The 13,168-nt window shown below is 34.5% G+C and overlaps 1 pseudogene; it reads left to right on the top strand.

The window, feature by feature from the left end:
• Positions 1 to 5,616: 5,616 nt before the first annotated feature.
• Positions 5,617 to 5,723, top strand: LOC127516868 (uncharacterized; annotated as a pseudogene).
• The last annotated feature ends 7,445 nt before the right edge of the window (positions 5,724 to 13,168 follow it).

Below are 13,168 nucleotides of genomic sequence, written 5' to 3'. Positions count from 1 at the left end.
TTTTTTAGGAACAGACCAAAAGTGGCAGTAAAGCCTTGCATTCAAAATATTACAGAAGATATTCATCAAACAATCCTGAAAAAAGTATCATAATTTCCACAAAAATATTAAGCAGCACAACTGTTTTAACACTGATAAAGACAATAAGATACAGTATGTAACTCTGTTGATAATAATAATAATGTTTCTTGAACACCAAATCATCATATTATCATGTGGCATTAAAGACTGGGGTAATGCCATTACAGGAATAAATTAGAATTTAAATATATTCAAATTCAATCATTTATAATTTTAATAGTGTAATATTATTTCACAATATTACTGTTTTTACTGCATTTTGATCAAATAAATGCAGCCTCAGTGAGCATACAAGAGTAAGAGACTTCTTTAAAAACATTTAGAAATTGTACCGATGCTAAACGTATGAACAGGGCACGTGTACTTATACAAATCACATGTGTACATTTATATGATCCATAGTAAAAAAAAAAAAAAAAAAATTTATATATATATACTAAGTATACTTCAAGTCCATTAACATTTTTTTTGACATATCACTTAAGACTTACTGATATAAATCTATAATTAAACTTTATTTGGAGTCTTTCTTTATTGCAATGCACAATGCACATTTCTTAATATTATGCCTAAAAAATGTTTTAATATCACTATTAATAAGGATTGTATGATCTTTGTATAATATCAGTCTATAAATGCAAGATATTTAAAGTGTACCTAAAGTATAATTGCAATAGTTCCACTTTAGCACAATCAAATATACTTAAGTATATATTTTAGTTGGAATACCAGTTACCAGTTTAGTATACCAAAAGTACAATTGTAGGGTATTTTTATTTAGCACATAAATAGGTAAATGTATTTGTAGTATACTTAGCACAAAATAAATGTATCTCAAATACATTTTAGTATATGTTTTCACTAAGGATAACAGACACAATATGCATTACAGCCGTTTCACACCGGAAGCTTGAGCTTCATGTCACCATCACATTAGCGTAACTACATTGTCACTGCAGCTGCAGACTCACGAGAGTCACAATGGAAGCGTTTGTAGCTACAGCGTCAAAGCAGCGGCTTCAAAACTACATATAAGGTGAGCATATCTTTACAAAGACAACAAAAAAATTGTTTTTAGAAGTTAGTCATTTATAAACAAGAAAACCGCTCCGATCACGTCATTTCAGTCATACTTCGATATAGAACATACTATTTCCCTACTTGAAGGCAGAGAAAAAAAGAACCATTTCAAACAATGGGTAAGTTCTCTCAACGTTTTTGTTTTTATTCATTATATATTTAAATTGTAGAATATTTGTAATAAAATTGGCTGACAATTAAGCTTTTTCAATGTAGGTCTATATACTGTGTATTCATAATGTGCGTGTAATTCTCACTTTTTTTTTTCTTTTTCTATGTTTTAAGTGGTCATTTGTAGTTGTCATAAAAATCTTCTTTAATAAATATTTTTGATTCATTTTCTTTTTCTGACATACTCCATTACTTGTTAAAATACACTAGACATGCTTATTCTGTGCATTTTGAGCACCTTTTCTGTGAAATCATATTTATTTTGTCTATCAAAAGTGTGCTTTCACTTTAATTGAGCATGAGCAACACAGCAAAAATAGACTTGGCACCAAAACCCTAGCTTCACTGCTGCTCATGCGATGTTCCTTCTTGATGCTCACGCGTTGCTCCTGCTCCCAGTGTGAATGCGCTAATTTTGTTAACATGCATGCCGAAAGAAATGCGCTGCTCATGCGCCACACAAGCTTGCGGCCGTTATTCTGGTTCCACTGCACCTTGTATGAAACAGATATTTCTTACCCCATGAGACAACCCTCATGCCTGCTTCACAAACTTATGGAATGGCGTCACCTTAAAGCTAAAATAACTGATGACTCACTGAATAATTCAGAACATATTAGAATGTGCACAGTATCTCAGTACTCCAAGGACCGAGTTCCTAATTATGAAACTAAACTTGATCGAGCCATAAATCCAGCCCACTGTGCCTCTGGTGTGCTGTGGATCTTCAAGCCAGCCTTACTACCTCAATCCTCCACACAGGAGCAGTAAAACTTTCCAGAGGAGCCCAGAGGGTACCGTTAGCTAGCGTTCCTTAGCCCCACTACCCAGCCCACACTCCATCTCCATCAACCCCATGTGGACTTCTTTAATAGCACCCTTTAATGGGCCTTCCACATGCTTTACAACAGGACTTTATGATGGATGTTAGGGGAGGCATAATTGGGAATAATGAGTCTGTTGTTGGGCAGTATCACCCCCCCACCATCACCACCCCTCCCCCCAAGCAATCACAACACAATGTGCCAGAGTCACCAAACAGCTCTGTGTGTTTAGAGTGGCACAGTAAACCTGAGTGCGAATAATTAATAACAAGAGATTCCAGCTCTGGTTTTATGCTAACCTCGTGAATACCCACCATTGGCTTCTCGGTGATTTTTATACAGTGCTGCATCAATAATAATTTGTTTCCTCCAAGGTCAATTATAAGCTCATTGTGTAATCATGACATATAAATCATCAAATTTACTTCTAATATAGATGCTTAAACTGTGTACTGGCATAGATCATTCAATAATAAGATGATTTTGCTGTCCCATTGCGCTGATGATTCCCTTCACTCAGTCTTAATGAGAAACCTGAGACTGCTTCAAGGGTTTTATGAGGTCAAATCCATTCATGTTTCTAGCAGTACTCATTCCCTCCTTTCAACCCCATTCCCATCTTTCCCTCATCCTTCTACACTCCAAAGCAACCAGACACATGATACTGCACCTACAGCATATTATTCCTCCTTTTCTGACCTTTAATGAAACATGCATGTGCTCCATTAAGTCAATAACAACATTTATTTTTCATGTGTACCTAATATCTATTTGTAGAATATATATACATATAATGGCATTACTGAGACTTACTGATGGCATATTTGTGTTATCAGAATTTCGATGGGATTGGCACCATATTTAATTTGACAAAAATGCCCCCTGAATTTTTTTTTTTTTTTTTTTTTCTTAAAGACAAGGTGACAAATTAGGAAATACGGGAAAACAGTCACAAAGCAAAGGGAAAGTCACCAACAGAAACTCAAAACAAAACATGATTTTTTTTTTTTTTTTTTTTTTTTTTTTTACATATAAAATAAATAATAATAATAAAAAAGAATGTAGTATATGTGAGTCATTTGCTGGCAGTTTTGCTGATTATTTCACTATGATCCTGTGGACAGGACCAGCAGATCTCACACAAAATGTTTTAATTTTTCTGTTCATGGCTTTTGGGCAGATTTTACTGCTGCTTTTTGAAAAAATGAGACCAGTACCAATCAAAAGTTGGACACACTTACTCAAAGTGGACTTTGGATCACGAGTAACAGTCACAAACCAAAATTTTCAGTAATGGAGTTTAAAAAAAAAAAAAGAAGAAGAAGAAAAAAAAGAATAATATTATTGACAAAACTTGACAAATAGTGAGTCAAAATTTTAGAAGTGCGCACAGGTCACTTATATGAGGCCTCCATGAGGTCAACTTGACCCCCTTCATGTATTCTAGAGTTAGGATCCTAAATCACCCCATATTAAGGTCTATAATATATTACTAGTTAGACAAAGTCACTAATGCAGACAGATACGTAAGCTAAAATTGTATGATCAAAATTCCAGCTTGTACCAGTGGTGCACTTCCGCCCCACCTTTGTAAAAGCCTTTTACTCAAATTCATGCACACTTATGCAAGCACAAACCCACACACACACACAAACCCACAGAGAATTGCACAGGGGACTGTGATGGAGTAGAGTGGCAAGAGAGAGAGACAGCGTGAGCAGCTAAAGGAGTTCATGTGTGACACATCCCTCTCAGAGCTGGTGGAGGGGCAGCCACATGAAACCTATTAGCACGGGTGTCTGCTGGAGTGTCATTCTATGGCACGGCTACCTCACGCAAAACCCTTTTCTCCCTCTGTCACCACAGCGCAGAGCAGACTCTGTCTCATTCCCTACAATTAGCTTAAGAAAAGCTCACAGACATTAGGCAACACATTATTGTGATTCTGACCCCATTATAAACACTGTACATACTGGAGGTTAATACATAACTGCCAAGCTCATTAAGGCCACAAAGCTCTTATTCTGCTGATAGTACCTACAGTATAAAAGTGCATTACCTTGGAATACCCATATTGAGTCTAGAGGTAGATGGGCTGCCCTTGTTGAGTCTTAATTCCTCCCAAGATTTCTACATCAAAAAGATCAAATATCTCAAAAGAGATCAAATGCCTTTAGAGTGATAATAACTTCTATATAGGTTTTATGAAAAGCCCTTTGTTATTTGGTTTATTGTAAACCTTTTCTTCCTTTTTTCTTAGAAAAAGGTTCACAATAGAATAACTGTGAAAAGTTTCTTTATGAACATCTAAGATAGTATAGAAGTTTTGGTTTGTTATATTTTATTCTATTAATTTTGTTAGTAATGTTACACACAATGTATTAAACACACCATGATTTTTTATTTCTTTTTGACCAATAAATTTCAATGACTTTTCCATGGCATTTTCATGATGCATTTTGATTGATTCAGGCTGAATTGTTAACATCATTCAGATTTGACAATTTTGGAAGTAATTTCATCATGGAAGTAAGCTTTACTCTTAAAATAAGAGCAATATCTAACCAAATGAAATATTTTGCTGAGCTGATTATTCACATGAAACAGAAATTCCTATGAGGTTTCTATGATTTTTAAGATTTTATCATTTTCATTAACATAGGCCTGGAAAACTCCATTTTGAAATTAACTGAAATTTTCAAATTTCCACAGATATGGCCAAAGGAATCCAACCTGATTAACCTAAAAAATTTTGTGGAAATTGGTGGAAAAATATTTAAACCAAGACAAAGCGTGACGCTTTCCATTAACTGATTTTCTATGCAATGTAAAGCATTAATGATATAGGAAGAAAAAACACCCCAAGCTACACAGGGTGATCAATAAAGATATGAAAATATCATTGTGTGTTGTTTAGACAGACAGTGATTTTCTATAACTCTGGACTAAATATATGGTATTTTCAAAAGGGTTGTAGAAAGGCTAATAAAAATTATCAACAGCATATGTCATTTGCAATTTCATATGGTTAGTTGCTGCATCCATTTCCACAAGAAGATGACCAGATCTCTGAATTAATATAAGGGACATTTCTGGTTCTGTGGTTAATACATCATCAAATTTTCCAAGTATGATTTTGAAAGGGGGGCAATTCTGGCTTAGTATTTTGACATTCTGTAAATGTAGTCAACATATTCCTATGAACTGCAAAGATTGTTGAGAGTAAAATACAAAACACTGGTTCTCCTCAAATAATTCTAGTAAATGATGATATGATGATGCTCCGGTCTTCATTCTTAAAGGTCATCTATTCCGATCCAGTTTTCAATGGCAATATTAGTACGGAAGTAACAGTACAGAAATTATAATTTAAGGCTGCAATAATGAGCAGTGCCCTCTACTGGTCTAAAACAGAGACATATGGTCAGCCTAAGAAAGATGTCATCATATACAGCAGGATAGCGCTTCTCTGCCTTTTGGCTAAGATCAAGCGTAGTATCTGTTCATATCAGTTTAATATCTTATACGTCTAGAGAGATGGTTAGAGAGTCGGCCTTGTAACCCAAAGGTCGTGGGTTTGAATCTCAGTACTGGCAGGAAATGTAGGTGGTGGAGTGAATGAACAGCTCTCTCTTCCACTCTCATTACCCACAACTGAGGTGCTCTTAAGCAAGCCACCTAACCCCCAATCGCTCCCTGGGCACCGCAGCAAAAAAAGACAGCCCAGTGCTCTGTGTGTGTGTGTTCAATACTCACTGTTATGTGTGTGCCCTTGGATGGGTGAAATGAACAAATTCCAAGTTTGGGACACCATTCTTGGCCACACATCATGTTCTTTCCTTTTTTAAAAAAACACAATTTGGTCAATTCATTCATTTAACAATTCTACAATGTTTCTTTTTCTTTTTTTTTTTTTTTCTTTTTTTTTTTTCAAGGTCATACTTCCCTCTGAATTTCTTCTGGGGTAAGTCAGTGGAACTGTTTGACTATATGCAGGTTTAGCTTTAAAGCAGTATGCTTTAGTCACTGAATAGCATCCTTGTATAACTTAATCCTCTCTTCAGGGACCAACTGTAAAAATGTTTCTTAAGCAGCAAATCAGCATATTAGAATGATTTCTGAAGGATCTTGTGACACTGAGGCATTCAATTTTGCCATCAGATATATAATACATTTTAAAATATACAGTCAAACCAAAATTTATTCAGACACCTTGAACATTTCATTCACTATAGTTTAAAAAATGGTAATAAAATATGACAAGATCTCAGAGTTAAACTGTGCCAGAAAAAAAATAATCTTAATTATGTCAGATAACACTTAAGCAAAACATGGTCAGGTCAAAATGTCTGAATAATTTTTGGTTCCAATTTTTTTTATCAGTTTTACTGGTAGTCCACTGTATGAAAATTGTTGGGTATAATACAGGTGCTGGTCATATAATTAGAATATCGTGAAAAAGTTCATTTTTTTATTGTAAATTATTTTAAAAAATGAAACTTTCATATATTCTAGATTCCCTACATGTAAAGTAAAACATTTCAAAAGTTTTTTTTTTTTTAAATTTGTTGATTAGAGCGTACAGCTCATGAAAGTCCAAAATCCAGTATCTCAAAATATTAGAATATTTACATTTGAGTTTCATTAAATGACCATCCCTACAGTATAAATTCCGGGTATCTTTTGTTCTTTGAAACCACACTAATGGGGAAGACTGCTGACTTGGCAATGGTCCAGGAGACAATCATTGACACCCTCCACAAAGAGAGTAAGTCACAGAAGGTCATTACTGAATGGGGTGGCTGTTTACAGAGTGTATATCAAAGCATATTAAATGCAAAGTTGACTGGAAGGAAGAAATTGGGTAGGCAAAGGTGCACAAGCAACAGGGATGACCGCAAGCTTGAGAATACTGTCAAGTAAAGCCCATTCAAACACTTGGGAGAGCTTCACAATGAGTAGAATGAAGCCGGAGTCAGCGCATCAAGAGTCACCACACTCAGACATCTTCAGGAAAAGGACTACCAAGCCACTTCTGAACCAGAGACAACGTCAGAAGCATCTTACCTGGGCTAAGGAGAAAAAGAACTGGACAGTGAACAGTGGTCGAAAGTCCTCTTTTCAGATAAAAGTAAATTTTGCATTTCATGTTGAAATCATGGTCCCAGAGTATGAAGGAAGACTGGAGAGGCACAGAATCCAAGCTGCTTGAAGTCTAGTGTGAAGTTTCTGAAGTCAATAATGATTTGGGGGGGCCGTGACGTCTGCTGGTGTTGGTCCATTGTGTTTTATCAAGTGCAGAGTCAATGCAGCCATCTTCCAGGAGATTTTGGAGCACTTTATGCTTCCATCTGCTGACAAGCTTTATGGAGATGCTGATTTCCTTTTCCAGCAGGACTTTAGCACCTGCCCACAGTGCAAAAACCACTTCCAAGTGGTTTGCTGAGCATGATATTACTGTGCTTTATTGGCCAGCCAATATGCCTGACCTGAATCTATGGGATATTTTCAAGAGAAAGATGAGAAACAGTCGATCCAACAATATGCAGATGATCTGAAGGCTCAATAGTGCCTCAGCAGTGCCACAGGCTGATCACTTCCATGCCACACTTCAGTGATGCTGTAATTTGTGCTAGGAGCAAGTCATTTGCTGTAATATGTCCTGCCGATCAAGTATTGAGTGCACAAAAGAACATACTTTAAAGAACTTGAACTTTTCTGTTTTGCAAATCCATTTTTTGATTGATCTTAGGAAATATTCTAATATTTTGAAATACTGGATTTTGGACTTTCAAGAGCTGTACGCTCTAATCATCAAATTTAAAAAAAAAAAACTTTTGAAATGTTTTACTTTACATGTAGGGAATCTAGAATATATGAAAGTTTCATTTTTAAAAATAATTTATAATAAAAAAATGAACTTTTTGATGATATTCTAATTATATGACCAGCACCTGTATGTCTGTTTAATTTATTTTGCTATCCTCACTTACATAAATGAACTATAGTGTTCTGCACCCACTAGTAAAAATATATCAAAAATGTCTGAATAATTTTTGGTTTGACTATATAAAAATTGAAAACAGCCATTTTAAATTGTAATAATAATATTTCACAATACGTCTGTTTTTACTGTATTTTTGATTACATAAATGCAGCCTTGCTGAGCATAAGAGACTTTGAAATTCTGTAGTATAGACAGTAGTGTATGTAGAAAGGGTTGTGCATAATAGGGTTAAAATGATACAATTATTTTACTTTATTATCCACGTTGTGGAAAATTGTCACAAAGGATAATTGGTAAACTTTCCTTGTCACTCGTGGTTGCCTATAGTGTCTCCCTGATGGCAACAGTTGAAACTCACCGCGAAGAGGGTGACATTCTCAACTATCTTTAAAGCCTTTTTCTTGACTTTACATTGAAAGAGATCATTCAAATGTCTCTTATTGTAGAATGATGTAATTGGTATTTTCTTTTTGAAAAAGAAAATATTTCCCGTAAATCCCTGTAATGCTTTTTTTCTGTACCCCTACTGAAATTCAAAAATAAGTTTTTAATACTCCGCCATCTGCTATCGCTTTGCATGTTCGTGTAACACACCTATGAAAGTCTGTATTTCCAGCGCAGGTCGATCTTTGCCATCCAGCTCAGTGTCAGCTAACATTACATGCAGATAAGGCAGACAGGAACATTTCTAATAAACACACAAATGCAAATACACGTGCCTGACTAATCTCCTTACATTCTGGGGTGCAGGTCATGTGTCTGATGTGAGGAATTACTCTGTGTATGTCTGCCATGTTACTGCTTAAGCTCTGCTTCTGACATGCTTTAATGGTGATGAGGGAAAGCAGGCTACGGTGTGTTTCACAGAGACTTCTATACTGAGACGCACATCAAACCTGTCTGCTTGGCCCGTGAAAGTAATATTATTAAACCTTTATGTATGAAAAAATGAAACCTCTTTAATGTGTTGAGATTCTGTGAAAGTTCTACAGGCCAATTGCGTTGGACTTATCTTGCCATTATATTGAACTTCTGGTTATGAATGACAATATACACAATGTCATGAAAAACCTTTCAAGCAGCATTTATAGTCCGAAGAATTGGTGATGGATACGGGAGCATAAACAGGTGTCAAAAATGTCGGATTAGTTTTGTTCAGGACAACAGCAGAACAGCACAAACCCCCTTTGAAATCATTGTCAGGGTAAATTGAAAAAGAAGAAGGGCAAAGAGGAAAGGAAATCATTCATCTCTCTCTCTCTCACACACACACACATACACACACGAACACACACACACATAAAACTATGTCAACAAATTTCTTTACACTAATCCTTAATGCATGTTAACATAACATTGTGTTTGCATGGATAATGAAATGGATTTAATAAAGACATGAGTCAGAATATTTAAACAATTGATGTTTCCTTCTTCCTATTTCGCTTCCCTTTTCTCTCTTCTCAATGTGTCCTATAATGCTGTTTATGAATGTTCTTGAGAAAGCGGCTTGAAGCTGTCAGGGCCTGTGAGGTGATAAAAACCTTGAGGAGGAGAATAACACCTTCATTCTGACACATGAAAAGGAATCAAATTCTCTAGAGCCTTCTGCATAGAGGAGATAGGCTTCTTTTTTCTCTCTCCTCCATAAACATACAACTGCATTAAAGGTGAAGTGTGTAATTTTTGCAATACTAGCGGCACAAGATGGAATTGCAAAAATAATGATTGATTTCAAACAAGTTTTCTGAACACTACTGCAGACGGAAGTGGTAAACAAATCTTATGTGAGTTGAAGTAAAGATACCCTAAATGAAATATTACTCCAGTAAACGTATAATACTTTTAGTACTTTTATATTTTACTTGAGTACAAAAGTAGGCTACTTTTTTTTTTTTTTTTAATGTAAATAACCTTATTTCTTGAAAAGTTGGGGCATTTTGTAAAATGCAATAAAATCAATAATCTGTGATTTGTTAATTCTCTTAAACCTTTATTTATCTGACAAAAGTATAAAGAAAAGGTTTCCAATGTTTGCACAACATAATTGTATATGCCTTTTAAGTGGATAATTAAAGATTTTTTAAACTTGATCATCTTCTTGTTCTTCCTGTCACCTTGTGTGACAGATGACCGGACCAAACAAAGAAATGGAGATTGCTTCCATTAAACACAATATAGATATGCTTATAAATCAAGAACAAGAAATTTATAGCTGTATTTATAAACTGCTTACTAATGTCTATTAATGCTTTATAAATGATGGATTGGATATTTACTAATGCTTAACTAATGATTCATATTGTGCAGTTATTATAAAGTGTTACCGGATAAAGTATTTTTATTATGCAATTCTAATCGACATAGCAATAATTATATATAGAATACTTCAAAATAATATACTGTCTGCCTCATTATGTGATAAGAAGCCACTTCCGTTCCCAAATGGAAATTATTTCAAACACTTGTGATGTTATAAAGTGAGTTTGTGAGTAAAAACGTAATATTTCGTGCTTTTTGCTTTTCAAATGCACATCGTAAGTGACTCAAACTCACAGAGACCATTTACATATGAAACATTATTGTTTAGCACATTATAAACATCTATGTTTGAGCAGATATCCATGAACACAATATTTCACAGTAAACACTGGTCTAAACATTCTAATATTTATCATGTTACAGTGTAAACACTACTATTTTATATTGTACTGTGTTTTATATTATAGAGCATAAAAACATCCTTGTGTTGAACATCTATATTTATTTAGCATTGTAAGGTTGCCTACCTGCCTGTAATTCATATTTCAACATGTTTCAATCAATACATTTTAGTCTGGCAATAGTTCCAACAACTAGTTAAATGTGTATAAGTTTATGTAACAATAACACGTTAAATAATGTAAGTGGGAATAAATTACTTACCTCAGCTGGATCAATCGCGTTCTTCTTCTGATGGAATCGTGGACTTTCTATTCATCAAAGAGTCCTGAAAAAATTTGCACACATCTGTTTTCAAAATTAATAAAAAATATTTCTTGAGCAGCAAATCAGTAGCCTATATTAGAATGATTTCTGAAGGCTGGAGTAACGATGCTGAAAATTCAGCTTTGAACACAATATTTTAAAATATACTCAAATAGAAATCAGTTAGGCCTATTTTAAAATGTAAAAAATGTTCACATTATTACTGTTTTTGCTGTATTTTGGATCAAATAAATGCAGCTTTGGTGAGCAGAAGAGACTTCTTTAAAACATTTAAAAATACTATAGTAATTTATAGTAAATACTGTAGTGTTTTTGAACCATGCTATAGTAAAGTACTTGAATTAATTTGTTGTGGTAATTCTATAGTTGCTGTGGTAACATAACAACTATAGTAATATAAAAATAATTACTTTACCCAATTCTGTAAATTTTTTTCTACAACTATAGGGTATATTGTACTATAATATACACTACAGTTTACTGTAGTAAAAACTAAAGTATACTACAGTATTTATTACAGTTTATCAGTTCTCAATAGTTAATACTACATTATGCTGTAACATTCATTAACAAAGTGTTGTAAATAATACTATAATATATACAGTATACTACAATTTACTATAGTATGGTTCAAAAACACTATAGTATTTACTATAGTATTTTTTCACTATAGCTATAGGCTTATTTAAGCGTGCAATCGTAGCCTAAGTAACAATACAGTTTGTGTGTGTGTAGTCTACTAGCTACTAATATGAAAGATAATAAGCAAAAGACATGTATAATTTCATTCTCTTTCTCTTTATTATCTTATGTAAAGGGAAAAACAGCTGAACTTCTGCAGAGCAGTAATGTGATTCGCGCTGCACTGTTCTAACGGGTCAGCGCCGCGCTGTTGAGATTAGTTTGGGCCGCGCTGTCTGTTCAATGGTGCAAGGGCAAAAAGGAAAAGCTCAAAAGAATGATTATTTAACATTCTTAACATTGGTAATGCATCTCAGACAAAAAATAAATAAATAAATAAAAATAAAAATAGTGGTAACACTTTACTACATGCACTACACACTATACTTTAACACAAACTATTTTGGTAACAGTTTGGATTAGGGAAGACATTCATTATTATCTAGCTGCTTATTAGCATGCATATTACTAGATTACCATATACTGGCTGTTTATTTGTATTTATAAAGCACATATTAATGCCTCATTCTGCATGACCATATTCAACCTCCTTTAACCTGTCCCTATACCCATACCTAAACATAACCACTACAACAACTACCTTACTTACTATCAGTAAGCAGTAATTAGTAGTTTATTGAGGGAAAACTCCTCGTTAATAGTGAATATGTGTTCACTAATCTAAAGCGTTACCAAAACTGACAAACACAGTCCTGCCCCAAACTCACGTCTCTGGTTGTTATATGTTGCTGTTGCTGGTCAAGAAGCTCAAACAAACAGAGAAATGTTTCTAAAGCACCACAAAGCCACAGTTTATAATCAATAATAATTCAAGGAATTACTATCTGGGGAAATCAATTGAAACAATAGGTTTGACAACATGAAATCAAGTTTAAAGCTTCAATTTATGGCAGATAACTGTTGGACTCAAAACATGCATTGTCCAGCAGACCAAATAGAACCAACTCTATACTCTTTAGTCTAATGGTTACATGGCTTAAAAGAACATGCCACTATTTTTGAAAATAGGCTCATTTTCCAACTCCCCTAGAGTTAAACAGTTGAGTTTTACCATTTTAGGTTGCAGCCGGCAAATTGGGTACTAGTGGCTGGATTTACCTGTGTGCGATTAACCATGGTTATGTGCGTTGTAAAGGGCTGTGATAGTAAGTCGAAGGTGTACTCTACCATCATTTTTCATAGAATTCCAACGAAAAAACAAGGAACGAAAGAATCAATGGCTGGCTGCTCTGAACATAGATCTCAAAACACCGGTAGAATCAATCAAGAAATGGCGTGTTTGCTCAAAGCATTTTGGACCAGATAACTATTTGGAAAA

The sequence above is a fragment of the Ctenopharyngodon idella genome, chromosome 7 (genome assembly GCF_019924925.1).
Source record: "Ctenopharyngodon idella isolate HZGC_01 chromosome 7, HZGC01, whole genome shotgun sequence".
Classification (NCBI taxonomy): domain Eukaryota; kingdom Metazoa; phylum Chordata; class Actinopteri; order Cypriniformes; family Xenocyprididae; genus Ctenopharyngodon; species Ctenopharyngodon idella.
This window is presented reverse-complemented; position numbering and strand designations above follow the sequence as displayed.